Here is a 14034-nt window from a genome sequence, read left to right on the forward strand (position 1 = left end):
TTTTTTTTTTTGGATTCTGCTGTGCTTACTTTCAAGTAGCTATGGGTAAAATTGAGATACTTGTCCTGAATATTCACTGGAATATTAATACTTAAATTTAAGTGCTAATATATTTATAAAATGTATATTTCAAATCCATATTTATTATATTCAACAACAAACTACAATGGAGATAAAGTTGCACAATCATCCCCAGCAGCATTAATTTGGAATATTCAAAAGCAAACTTAGGGTAAAATTTCAAACACATTCACAGCCATGACTATTCCCAAAGAAAAGACATTAAACATTCTATTTGCCCCCAGACCAAATTTTTTAATTTAAAAAATTTAAAAGGTGCTGTCTGTTACGGAACATGCAGTCTTACATGTAAGTCTGTCACCTTCCTTTTAATTTCAATAAATACAGAAATCAGTGTCCTTTGTGATCATCTGTGCAAGAGCTCTAAAGCTGTTATTGCTTTCTCTACAATCTTTTGGGCTATACTACATGTGTGAAAGTGGGCACTTTGCATGTTAGATGTCCCATGGAATGCAGGCTAGCCAGGGATGGTGCCAGTTTTCCAATTACTCTGTGTTTCTGCCATGCCTGTGCAGGTTCGTAAAAAATCCCAATGTCATTAAAGACATCATTGCACCCCTATGTATTGACTACCATGTTAGAAATCCAAATAATCTGATGCTAATGAGTGTTAAAGGTACTCCATTACTCATATACTTAACAAGATTTTGTCTGATATTAACCATCTTTACCTCCAAAAGTGAGTGCTGGAAATTATTCTTCTACATTAGCATCAACAATATTTACTGCACAGAAGACTTCCTGCAACACAGTATAAGAATTCTCCAGACAGCAGGCCTTACAAGGACTTTACAACGTAGCACAGTAAAGTCTTTTTGTGGAACAAGTACTTAGAAAAGTTGGCACAGACTAAACATTTCCATTTTTTGTCTGAACATGCCTTAGAAGGAATGATTTCTAAGTCATGCAGCAATTAGTTAAGGCATGTGGGTGCAGATGTACTTCAGCAGCTCTGAATGCGGCATGTTGTTGCGAGCTCTTCTGTATTTCAGCTTGCTCTCACACTAACCTGAAATACTTATGTTCAGTTGCAAGAAGACTGAAAAAAATCTTTTGAAAAAATCCAGCATTTAAAGGTCAATATAATAAAAATATCAGTCATGCATTTTAACTTGAAAATCTGAGGACAGGAAGAAATTTGGCCTTTATTTCTTTAAGAATTATTAGAAGAGTTTCTTTACTTATTGACTTATTAAAAATTAATCTGGGCATATAAAATGTCTTTTGTTATTGAAGGAAATGTAACACACAGGAACATAGTTAATATCTTATTGCAATGAGGCGAGGAAAGATAAAAAAAGGCATGAGACAAAAGCATGCATTGAAGTTGAGCTATGAATCTGAAACAGAGTATAGATAATTCCTGACTGTTTAACAAAGCACCACACACAGGATCCTTTCTTCAGAGACCTCTCTGCTTCTGAGCCCTACTCAAATGTGTTATTTCTTGAGGTAGCACAGGTCTGTACATACCAGCCTTCACAAGAGCAACAAATCAATGACACAAGATACAGATTGGAAGCGGAAGGGCCTGGATCAGTAGGCAACACGAACTATCCTTCCCTGCCATCGAGATGAGACTGCCATGAACTGCTTCCACACTGCTTGTGAAATGGTTCAGCTAACCATGACTTAACCAGAAAGATGCTGAAGTGGCAAAAGAGGGAAAAGGCGAAGGGCAAAGGTAGAATTCTATGGGTAAGATAAGTGAGATCAACCAGCAAGAGGAATCTCAGGTAGGAAGAAGGTGAGGGGAGCATAGTAGGAAGGCAGCCAAGCAGTGAGAGGAAGTGAATCTCCAGGGACAGAGCTCTAAGCCATGCTGATAACTGCTTCTCCAGGAGAACAACCTAATGCTAGTTCTACTTTGTGGTATGAGAGAGAGGGGTGCACTTCTGTGCAACCACGGAAAATACTGATTGAGTAACAAATTTAAGTTGGCTTGAGTCTCTGGAGGTCAGCTAGTCCAAAGGTCTCTTCAGTAAGGACTACGTGCTTACTAGAAAGCACTAGACGATAGTCTAGTGTCTAATTGCTTTAATTGGCAAGAACTATTTTCCCTTTATATCCATCATGACTTTCACTTGATGCAAATTGTGACTGTTGCCTCATGCTCTTTTGCTGTGCAGCTCTGAGAGGAGTTAGGCTCTACCTTCTCCCCTTTCTAGGGAGAAGGTTGTGGAAGACTGGTGCTGGATGTCCTTTCCCTTCTCCAGGCTAAACAACTCCAGTTCTTTCAGCCTGTTCCCATGTCACATGTAGCACCCTCTTAACCATCCTGCTGGTCATCTGACAGAATTTTTCCATTTTCCTGGATGTGCTGTATAACAGGCCCAGTATTTCAGAGGGAGAATTACACATCTAGTTTAAAGGGAAGTATTTTTAACCAACCTAGTGTCCTCACTCTTGCTTATGCATCACATGGTTAGCCTTGATTGCTGACCCACCTTTGTACCAGGACCTTTGTACCAGGACCACCAGCTCCCTTCCACAGAGCTACTATACAGACAGTCAGTCCCTGGCCAATACTGACACATCTAATTATTCTGTGCATATGCAGGACTTTGTTTCTGTAGAACTTTCTGAAGTTCTTTTCAAAACACTTCTATATACTCCCCTATAAAGCATTCTTGCCCTCCCATAGATAATTTTTTGCCAGATTTTGGTTACACCTACAAACTCAACAGAGGGTTTTCTCTGTCTCAATATCCAGATTTATTATCTCTGGCTAATGAAGATGCTCAATACTGTTGTCTCCAACATTGCTTTCTGAGTACCATCACTTGTGATTGGCTGTCAGGTAAAAAAGAGAGTAGGAAAAAAAATTACCTTATAGTACTGGAATTAATGGAATTAATTCTGACTATATTTACTACTTTTTCACCACCTTCTGAAGCCCTCTTATCTGCTGTGTACCTTTTTTTTTTTCTTTTAGCATTCCTACCTCTTCAGGGCTTTGTTTTAGTTTCCATATCATAGTAGATATCAAAAAAACCTCCCTCACCTGACACAGCAGATTTTATTTACTGATAAGCAGTTGTAAGAGTCACACTGTTACACAAGAAAAGAAGAAAGAATTACATTAATATTACCTAGTTCTGTTAAAACGAAGGCATTACCTTGAAAATAAACCTAAAGCTAATGCTTTCTGAAGTACTAAAGGAGCTGAAAACTTTTCATCTAGAACCACAGTCATAGAATGGCCTGGGTTGGAAGTGACCTTAAAGATTGTTTTTCCAAGCCTCTTGTGGACCAGGCTGCTCAAACTTCCATCACAGCTGGCCTTACAGGGAGGGGGCATTAACAACCTCTCCGGGCAAGCTGTTCCAGTGTCTCACCACCTTCACACCAAAGAATATATATATATATATATATAAATTATATAGATATATCTAATCTATCTTCTTATAGCTAATCTAAATCTATCTTCTTTCCGCTTAAAAACACTACCCTTTATTCTACTACTGCAGTCAGTGATAAACACTCCCCATCCTTCCTGTAGGCCACCTTTAGGTACTGGAAGGTGTTCTAAGACCTCCCTGAGCCTTCTCTTCTTCAGGCTAAACTACTCCAACTATCTTGGCATGTCCTCAGAGAGGAGATGTTAGAAGTTTCATTTACTTCCAAAACAAGGCATTTTACAGCATTAGGCCAGCAGAGAATATTTGTTAAGAAGGATTTACATGCTGGGAGAGCATGAATTGCAAGGAAACACATTCTTAAAAGTTTTGATTCAGTTTGAATCAAACTGCATGCATCTATTTCAAGAATTGTTGTTAAAAACAACGTAAGTGGTGTAATAATCTACTGACATGACAAGAACTTCCAGATTTTCCAAGATCATTGTTATTTCTCTTTATACATAACCTCAATCCAGACAACAGCCTTTGCTTTTTTAACAAATAATTTAGCTTGCCGTAAGACTGAGTGGGATGAATGGAGGGGAAGGATAGGAAAGAAGTGAAAATTGTTGTTCTGGTCCCTGAATTAAATTAGCTGGCATAAAATGAAACCAAGTCTCAGCAGCCTTTTCCTGAGGCCTGATCCTTTTGTCTTTCACATTTAAGCCTCTCATCATGAGCAGATGCAGAGAACAAAGTTAAAGACCTGCTACAAAAGTTGAGAATTAATCCTCCCTTTAAGTTTCATGCCAGGAGCAAGTAATATGGTATGCAAATCTGCACACAGCAGAAAATAGGGGGAAGCTGGATCTCCAAGAAATTTCAGAGACATGAAGTGACAAAGAACATTTGAAAAACACATTTGTCAGTGAGAGAAACTTATATCCTGAAAGTGCTCATATGGACAAAGATTAACAGAGGTTCCAGCCCAGAATTATAAAAATTTCATAATTCAAGTGGCCAGTTCTACTTACATGTATTAAAAGAAAAAAATGGAATTTAAGAAATATTTTTAAAATATGCATTTCCAAAGGAAAAATTGTAAATTATTATAATTGCCATTGTACTAACTTTGTATTGTTACATATCTCTGGATACAGATAGGAACCACAGAGACTTCACTCTCTTGAATTAATCATAAGCAATTTGCAGCAAATGTAGGACTAAACTATTTCTTGTAGTATAGGAGTGGTAATTTGGAGCAATGTGGCTTATTGGTATTTTCACAGTCACATTCTAATGCTGATATCAGGGATTTTTGCTGGCCAGTACCAGAACCAAAAATGTAATTCCCCTCTATCTGAACTGAGTGAATCCTTTTGACTTGAGTTTCAAAATAGTTTTCTCAGTTTTGCAAAACTTAAAATGAATCCACAAAAAAACAAACCAAACCAACACCACAAAAACAAAGTAAAACAAAACACAATAAAGCAACAAAACAACAACAACAACAACAAGAAAGGGTAAGGATAAAGACAATTTTAACATCCAACTAGACCAGAAAACAAATTTTCTTCTAGTTATAATGACATGTGAAACTAAGGTTCAAGCTGGTTTAACAATCCATCACTTCATTAATATATTTTAGGAAACCTCTTCTGGCAGAAAAGAATTAGAACAATGCAATGGCTTAACTATCTATGTATTTTTAGAAAGTAGGTCTAGTGGGAGGGATAATTGAGAAGTTTTATGGTCAAAACAAATATCTGTAATTCTCTCCTGAGGCTTATAAACCCTGACTCTGATTGCCTCTTAGGTGAGTATATCTGGACTATGCTTAGTGTGTTACCCAGCTATCTGAAATACTAATTTCAGATAAATTTTTTAAGCATAAAACCCAGGACTGCTATTTTAGAGCAAGGAAGGAAAACAGGGAGAAGAAAGAATGGATGGGGCCACAATCCAGGTGCCATCAAACTGTCTGTGTGTGCTTAAGCAAGGACAACCTACATTTTGTAGAATGTAGCATTCAGAAGTCAGTTTTTTAAAAATATTATGTTGTGATTTCAGCCTAGAAAGCAGTCAAGACCAGGCAGCTTCTCCCTCACTCCCCCACCAGTAGGATCATGGAGAAAAGGTAGAAGCTGGAAAATTTGTGACTTGAGGTACAGACAATTTAATAGGGAAACTGAAAGACACACACACAAACAAAACAAAACAAGGAATGAGTTTACTGCTTCCATGGTCAGACAGGTGTTCAGCCATCTCCAGGAGAGTAGGACCCCATCACAGATAAGCATGCCTTGGGAAGACAAGCTCCATCTCTCCAAAAGTCCCTTCTTCCCCCATTTTATACACTGAGTACGATGTCACATGGTCTGAAATATCCCTCTGGTCATTTGGGGTCACCTGTCCTGGCTGTGTCTGCTCCCAACCTCCCAGGCACCCCCAGCCCCCTCAGCACCATGGCAGTACGAGAAGCAGAAAAGGCCTTGGCTCTGTGTGAGCTCTGCTCAGCAATAACAAAAACATCTCTATATTGTCAACCCTGTGTTCAGCATAAATCCAAAACATAGCAACTTCTTCCCTGCCAGCCACGGGGAAGAAAATTAACTCTACCCCAGACAAAAGCTGCACAATGTAGAATAACAAATTTAACTGCGAATACAGTCATCTAGATTTGCTAACTGACAGCAGTTTTACCCTTTTTGGCTCACTCAGTTTCTTCATTCTCCATGGTATCATCACAAATCACTTCACAGACATGACAGTGTTAACTGGTTCCAAGGACACATGCATCAGTAAACCCACAACAATCTGAGATTCTTTCTTGTTTTCAAGACAGTCTCACATATTCCCACACAAAATTCTGCCTTTAGATCCTACCAGCAGTACAAGGCCAGTAGGCTTGTTTTGAGTTGATCAGTGAAGCCATCCTAAACAAATTCCTCTGGTATTTACACTTCTGCAGGTGGGAGTGACCCAGCAGCAAGTCTTTTTTTGTGTTCCAGGATAGATCCTCAGCCTTTCACCTTTTTGGAGCTGACTGAACTGTCCACATATATAGGGCTGAAATAGCAGGCAACCAGGAGTAGGAATCAAAGTTGATTCTCTTTGCCCTAACAGTGAAAGGGAAACCTTTCAGAGGATATTTCAGCTGCAAAATTAATACCTTGGAAAGCTACCAACCACATTTTTATCATTAGTGCATTTAGGTTAGCAAATTTAGTTTAAAAATGCTCCAGTTCCTTATTTAAGGCATGCCACTCAGCTCATTCAACTTTCTATGAAAATACTAAAATTCTGTTCCCATACAAGGTACCAATGGCATGTAAAAGGTGTGGAAAAGTCACTAGTTTAACAGATATCCCATAAGATTAAGCACACACAGTCCAATGTGAAAGAATTTTTTTCAGGATTAAGAGAGATAAAATAGCTGTGTAAATTAGCAAATGAATTTTTAGTCATATATGCCACATAGGACATGACTCTTCTGTGTTATTACATAAGATCTGCATTTGGTGCAGAGCCAAAAAAAAAAAAAAAAGAGAGAAGGGAAATTTAATGGTTCTCTATATTATTTTTATAAATTTAGAATGATCAAATGCAATTTAATAGTTTTTCTCCAGGCAATCATTATTTCTGTGTAATGTTTTCCTGAACTCGTGGATTTCTTTTGGGGGAGGTCTGTTGTGTACTCTGGATTGTGTAATGGGGAGGAGAAAGCAGTATCTTGAAATACCACCATCCCTATAGCACAAACCTGTGCTACTTCCAACTCCTTGTCATCAGTTCAGTGTGTTGTATAAGGTAGAACTTAAACAGGTTTATTCTTCTGTGCATGCTTCAGGATTTCTGTTTCCAAATGAAGTTCTTCAGGAGTTAGAAATTGTGGTTTTTTGAGAAGGGTGCCTGTGGACACAGGAGTGAAAGATAATGTAAGCTGAAGTACAGTGTCATTTCTCTTTTTTGATGTTGCTGAAGAAAGCACAATTATTAATAGTTCTTTTTTTAAAATATCTTTAAGTCTGACATCTTTTTAAACATCCTTCCTCTTAGCCAGTTTTGCATTAAGATTGCTGTAATAATTTAGGACCTTCTCTAAGCCACACAGGATTTCTCAGTAACAGCGGAAAAAGAGTGAAGCCACCAGACCCTTTCTCAATACATTCCCTCTTATTGCAGCTGAAGATTTTAGCAGTAAAGAGCAGTTCTGGCAGCTCTTGACAAGCTTTTCCTTAAGAGACAGGGAAAAGAAAAAAAAAAAAGGAGATTTAAAAAAATTCTCATAGAGCTGAGTGCAATAGCTGTTACACAGTTCTCTTCTCACCCATCAGTGTAAGAAAGCCAGATCTTTACTTAACCATTCCCTCTGACACATAAACACAGTCTCTTACATAATACACATATATAACATAAATGAACTGTTTAATTTAAAACTAATTGAGTCTTGTACTCTGTTTAGCCCTGGGGACTTATCAAATAACAAACCTGGCCTGAACTTTTTTCAAAACCTGGTTTCTTATTTGTGACAACAAAAGGAAAAGGTTTATGTTAGTTTGGAAACATTCCATGACTATGTGTGGAACAGCTCTGGCAGCATCCTATTCTGTATTTGATCACCCATTTTTGGATAACCCTTCAAAAAAATGTGAAACAGGATTAATTTATCTGACTATAAATGTCTACACTGTAGCCACCTACATCAGAGCTAGTCATCTGGACTCCCTGTGCAGTGGGAGGAAAGAAACAGCCACTTGTAAAATGCAGTCTTGATTATTTTAGACATCTCTTTTAGAATGAGATGAATCACTCTCTGCATGCATTTATTTTTCTGCATTTGCAAGAAGAGCTGTGAGATCCCAAAGACAGCTACACTGCAGATTTCTGAGGATGAAGTGACTCCCATCCATCCATTATTATGAGAGAGTCCTTTGTACACAGCAATTTGTGCTATAATATTTTTTATTTCATTCTAATTCAATTTAAAGTGCTTCTGATATTTATTAATTGTAAATATTTTTGACAATGTGTTTAAATGTAGTTATGATACTGAAATGTTACGTAAACTCCGTGAGGAAATCAGTGCTCCCTTCTCCACTTTGAAGAATTATAAACCTTCTGCTAAGCAAAGATAGCTTAAGCAATAAAACAAGCTAAGTATATATGCAGTTATCTCAATATAAAGAGCTAATGTCTTTTATTCTAGACCAAAATGGAAAAATAATCATGCATTGAAATAAGGCATTATTATATTAGGAAAACTGTAGTCATTCTGTGAAATTTACTGGATATTTATTACATATATATATGTTATTATATATTTATTTTCTATTCATATTGAAGCTACCAAATTCTCATGGTGTCACTTGTTTACGTATATCGGACCTTAAGAGAAACATATTTTAGCAGCACCCTTGAAAACTGTACCTCTGAACTTCCCTAACTTTTAGTGTCAACAATGCAGAGATCCTTCTCCAAATGAGCAGATTTTCCTTGTAGTGACTGGAGGGGGATGCATTCTAATATTTTAAGGAACAATTCATCTGATCTATTTTACACATATACTTTAAGAAAAACTGAATCATGAATTGAAAATATCTGCTTCTTTTCACTGGCTGTAGTCTTACAAAAATTAATAGTGCTGTACACTTCCTTCTTATATATGTCTGACTTTTGGTAAATTAATTCCAACCCACTGTTTCTTACAGTCCTTGTCTTTTAGACTTTAGACTTATCACAGCTCATGAAAAACTACGACAATGGGAGTACTCACAAAGGCATACCCATAGCATTATTTTAGTAGGACAGCTTCTGGCATGATTTTGACTCATGCCAAACAGCAATCTTCCAAAGGGATGAGCACCATTCTCCAAAGGCAGTTGAATGCAACAACCTTGAACCTTATTTTGAAGCCTAAGGGGTTTTAAGTCTATGTATGTGACATCTGAATCTTTGAGGCTAGAGAGCTCTCTCTTCGGGTACTTAGGCAACAAGGTCACTGTGTTATCAGGGAAAAAGCTGAAGATCTGCTTTCAGCCAAGTTCAATATCTAATGACTTCTCTACCAAAGATGAAAATTACTGTGCCAGTGCTCTCACTGCGCTCAATACAAAGGAATAAGCTAAACTTTTCAGTGTGAAGGTTATGGTCTGTGACAAGCTTTTAGTTTATAGCATTCATAAATGCTTTTTATGAAGCATGATGAAATGCATTATCAGATTTTAAGTGAGCTGGTTTCAAAAATGCCATTATGCCTGAGACTAACCTAATAACTATGATTATTTATTTTATTGCTGGTATTTCTAAAAGAAAATATAAAATTTCTATGTGGTAACATTGTTCTGCTCTGGTTTTCTAATTGCAGTCTGAGAACACCTGCACAAACATGTATTAATTGTAATCTGTTCTTACAAAACATAAAATTTCTGTCAACTTCTGTTTCTACTTTTCACATTTAGAGATGTAGAAGGGTCTACCATGGACTAGGCCCTGCTCCACACTTATACCTGACTTTATACCTCAACAACTAAACAGGCTACAGACCTCCTGGCAAGTAGCCCTAATATTTGTGCCCATTTTTGCTGGTACAAGTGCTGATATCTCCAATAAGTGAGTTTTTAAATATGAAGGTTAAAACCATGAATATATCTAGAAATTACATCTGTCGAGGTGCAATATTAAATGTTAGAAAATGCATGACTGTGCAGTTATTAAGAAAATGGAAATAAAGTAGGGTTGTCTGCACCCTCTGTCACAAATTAAATGGCTTGTTAATTCTTCCAAGTTTACTGACCAACAAAAACAGTAGCAAATTATTATAGCTGCAAGATGTCATTACAGAAAACAAGTTAGCTGCCCTAATTGTGCACAATTAGTAGTGGTGTAGATCTGCCTTAGTATTAACTTGGAGTGGAAAGCAGAATTTGCTGTTTAATCTCTTTTTCCAAAAGTGAAATGTGATTGTGATTGTGAACTCTTCACATGGACATTAAGTTCCTAAACCAGAAAACTCTTGTACTGTGTAGGATGCTTATCCCACTGGGACTTGGATTTCCATCCTTTAGGCCATAACATAAATAGAACTTTGAAATAAAACCCAAAATATGTCAAACATCACACATATATCAGTTAATTTCTTTAGCAATCCTGTCTATGTTCAAAATTCTATAATAGCCCTAAGGACACTACCTTTATCTGTCTGACAAATAAGGTTTTTATTCTTTTTTCAGTCTGGGAAGCAGAAGACATTTTAATACTATTGAATTTTCCTGTAAACAGTACAGATCAAGAACTAAATAATGCCAAGACTTCTTAGGTGATAAAAAAGGAAAGGACACAATGTCCAATACGAGCCTTCTGTTCAAAGGTACATTCATAAATGTTCTTGTTTGGAGAAGGTTCAAATAGGACCCATCCAACCAGTTGAACAACTGTGAACCATTTAACAGTGATAGCAGTTATCTTAAATTGTGTCATGATAAAAGGAAGCTACTAAAATAGCTTAGTCCAAAACTGTCACATCAAGATCCTACTAGGCTGTTCTGTGGCATAACCATCAGTTTTTAAGATGAATAAAGAGAAAGAGGAGAGGGGAGAACACAAGGCAAATGTTTTTCCTTCATTACTCTTCAAGGTTGACTGTAAAGCAGCTTTCGGTTACTTGGTTACTTTTTTGAGATACTACACACAGGTGCCTCTTGTATCAAACTCTCTTCTAAAATTTTTTATTCCAACTTGTCCCACAATGCAATCACATTGGTGGTCTTGCCTGGTCTATACTAGTCTGTGGGCATGACAGTCTACTTCTTGGAACAAATAACTCTAATATGCTGAATGAAAAGCTTTGATGGCAAAAGGAAATCTTCTTTAATAATGGTATCTAAGCCTGATGAGGATTTCTGCTGTGTCAGTTAGGATATCAGATTTGAAAGCAGACCAAGCCAAAGACTGTGCCAGCTTTTCCATTAAAAAATGTATATTGAATTGCTCATTGCTTCCTGAAATAGTTTGGGTATAACAGCTCTAGGGTAGTTTTTGCCCAGAGCTGTCATTTTACTTCAGGATTTCAAAAGAGACTGCCTTAAATTTTGTTTTAAATTATAGAAAGCTGAAAAATAAATAAATAAAAAAACCCACACCACTATCTATACCATAATATATTTTCGTTACTGATCAAGGGTCTTTGATAAATAGAAATATTCTGCAGGGGAAAAAAAGTAGTCTTGAGTAAAGAAAATATATTGAAAACTATTTTTAGAAAAACTGATGGTGAAGTTACTGAGTTAAGTGTTCAAAGTTATATTTTGGGAATTATTTGGGTTTTATCACCTTTTTACCCAAGCTAGAACTGTGTGTGTATGTGCAGTTAAATTAGCTGATGGGAATATCTCCAAGGAATGCATTAAATGGAATCAAAATCAGGAAGTAAAAATGTCCACGTTTGCTGTCCATGTTCTTTGCTCTTGGAAAGTGTAGGGTAGGAATTGCATTGACCTGTATTCTGAAGGCTATAAATCATCAGAGGGGGAAATTATGATGCAATTCTCATGAACATACATTAAGGACCCTGCGGTTTTCCATTTGTTTTATCACAAGCAAGTTCTTATATAAGACACACAACTCTTCATTCAGGCTCTCATACAACATCATCAATGAATTCATGACCTAGTTGAAAGTCTACCCAAAAGACTGTTAAAAAACAGGTCTAGTATCGTTTGAAGGGGAGCAAATATTTAAGTTGGAAAATCTAAGTCAGAATTGTAGGACCTGTATACGATGTCCTGCTGCAATTTGTGTGTGCAATTTCCTTCCTACTGAAACCATAGAATCATAGAGTGGCCTATGCTGGAAGGGACCTTACTGATCATCTCTTTACAACTGCCCTGTCATGGGCAGGGATACCATCCACTAGACCAGGTTGCTTAAAGTCCCGTTCAATCTGGCATTGAATGCTTCCAAGGAGGGGGCATTCACAACCTCTCTGGACAACCTGCTCCAGTGCCTCACCACAGTCAGGAAAGAATTCCTTCTTAAATCTAAACCTACAGTCCTTCAGTTTCAGCCCATACCCCCTGGTCCTATCTCTACACAATCTTGTAACAAGTCTCTCGAGCTTTGTTGCAGGCTCCCCTTGGGTACTGTAGTATGCCATAAAGTCTCCTTGGAGCCTTCTCTTTTCCCAGCTGGCTCCCACCTTTATTTACATAGGAGAGGTGTTCTAGCCTGCTGATCATCTTGGTGGCCCTCCTCAGGATTTACTCCACGTCCTTCTTGTGTTGGGGACCCCAGAGCTGGATGTAGCACTCCAGGTAGGGGTCATACCGGAATAGAGTATATGAGGGGAAATCACCTCCCTTAAGCTGCTGGTCATGAAGATTTTGATGAAGCCCAGTATATGGTTGGCTTGTTTTGCTGTTTCCCATCTGCTAGAAAAGAATTTCATGAAGATGAGGAACTTAACACCCCCCACTCCCCAATTAACTTTCTTGGAGTAGAAAAATAAGTCTCCAAGTGCTGAAATGCTATCTTGAAGCTATAATAACAATGCAAATACTACTGCTCTAAAAGAAATAAAAGTCAGAAAACAAGAACCTACCGGTTCAGCCTGCATAAACCTGCCTCTAGCCTTTCATACATTTATGTTCTATGGGAAAATCTTGAGCATGGACAGGTGATTATCTGTCTTGGAATACAGACACAGTCTTGGTAATTAAATTTCTAACCAAACATCCTTCCATTCCCCACTCCCTCAATTAAAGTAAGTTCTTCTATTCTTATTTCTGGAGCCCAGGGTATTTTTCTGTCCCCAAAAACCTGAAAGTGTTCCCAGAATCAGAGAACAGTGACAAAAGAGAAGACAGAGGCTCCTTTCAGGAACAGATCCTAGTTGTTTAACCCAAAGCAATGTGTGATCTTGAGACATGAGTTTTTTCCCTGCAATATGTGTGTACCCATCACACATTGAGGTTATGGCCTTGCATATAACATTTGATTTTTTTTTATTTCTAATTTGGTCACTCCTTATTAAGTCTTGTATAAATGGAATCACTGTGTTTTTCAAGGAGAGTCATAGGAAATACAATCACAGAACATACATGCTGTTTCTGGAATAAGATGAAATTCACCCATGAAATTCAGGATGTAGATAAAAGATTTGGAAGAAAATATGTGGATATTTCTGCCAGAACTCTTCTAAATAGAAAATGATGAGAACTATTCATCTGTTAAATATCCCAGTTTCAGTCCTCAGTCTTGATAAATAGAAGTACATCATACAGTGACTGACACCTGGGCAGGCTGTGAGTATTTTCAGAGACCAATGTGAGATCTTCAGAAGAATGTGAGATTCTTCATGCACGAAGATCCATTTTTAAAGTTCCCTCATCCTAGATTCAGTCACTGCAGTGACTATGAAGCACACTGAGCTCTGAGCTAGTTTATGAAGATATTTACAGATTCTCACATAAAATCAGTGCTGCAAGTTTGTAAAAAAGATTTTTCATTTCTTTGCTTCTAATGTAGCCAGTATGATAGAAGCAACTTGTCTTGCTCCCATTTGGGATCACTTCAAATACATATATAGAAATTCCATTTTAAAAACCTCCCTTTA

The sequence above is a fragment of the Parus major genome, chromosome Z (genome assembly GCF_001522545.3).
Source record: "Parus major isolate Abel chromosome Z, Parus_major1.1, whole genome shotgun sequence".
Taxonomy (NCBI): Eukaryota; Metazoa; Chordata; class Aves; order Passeriformes; family Paridae; genus Parus; species Parus major.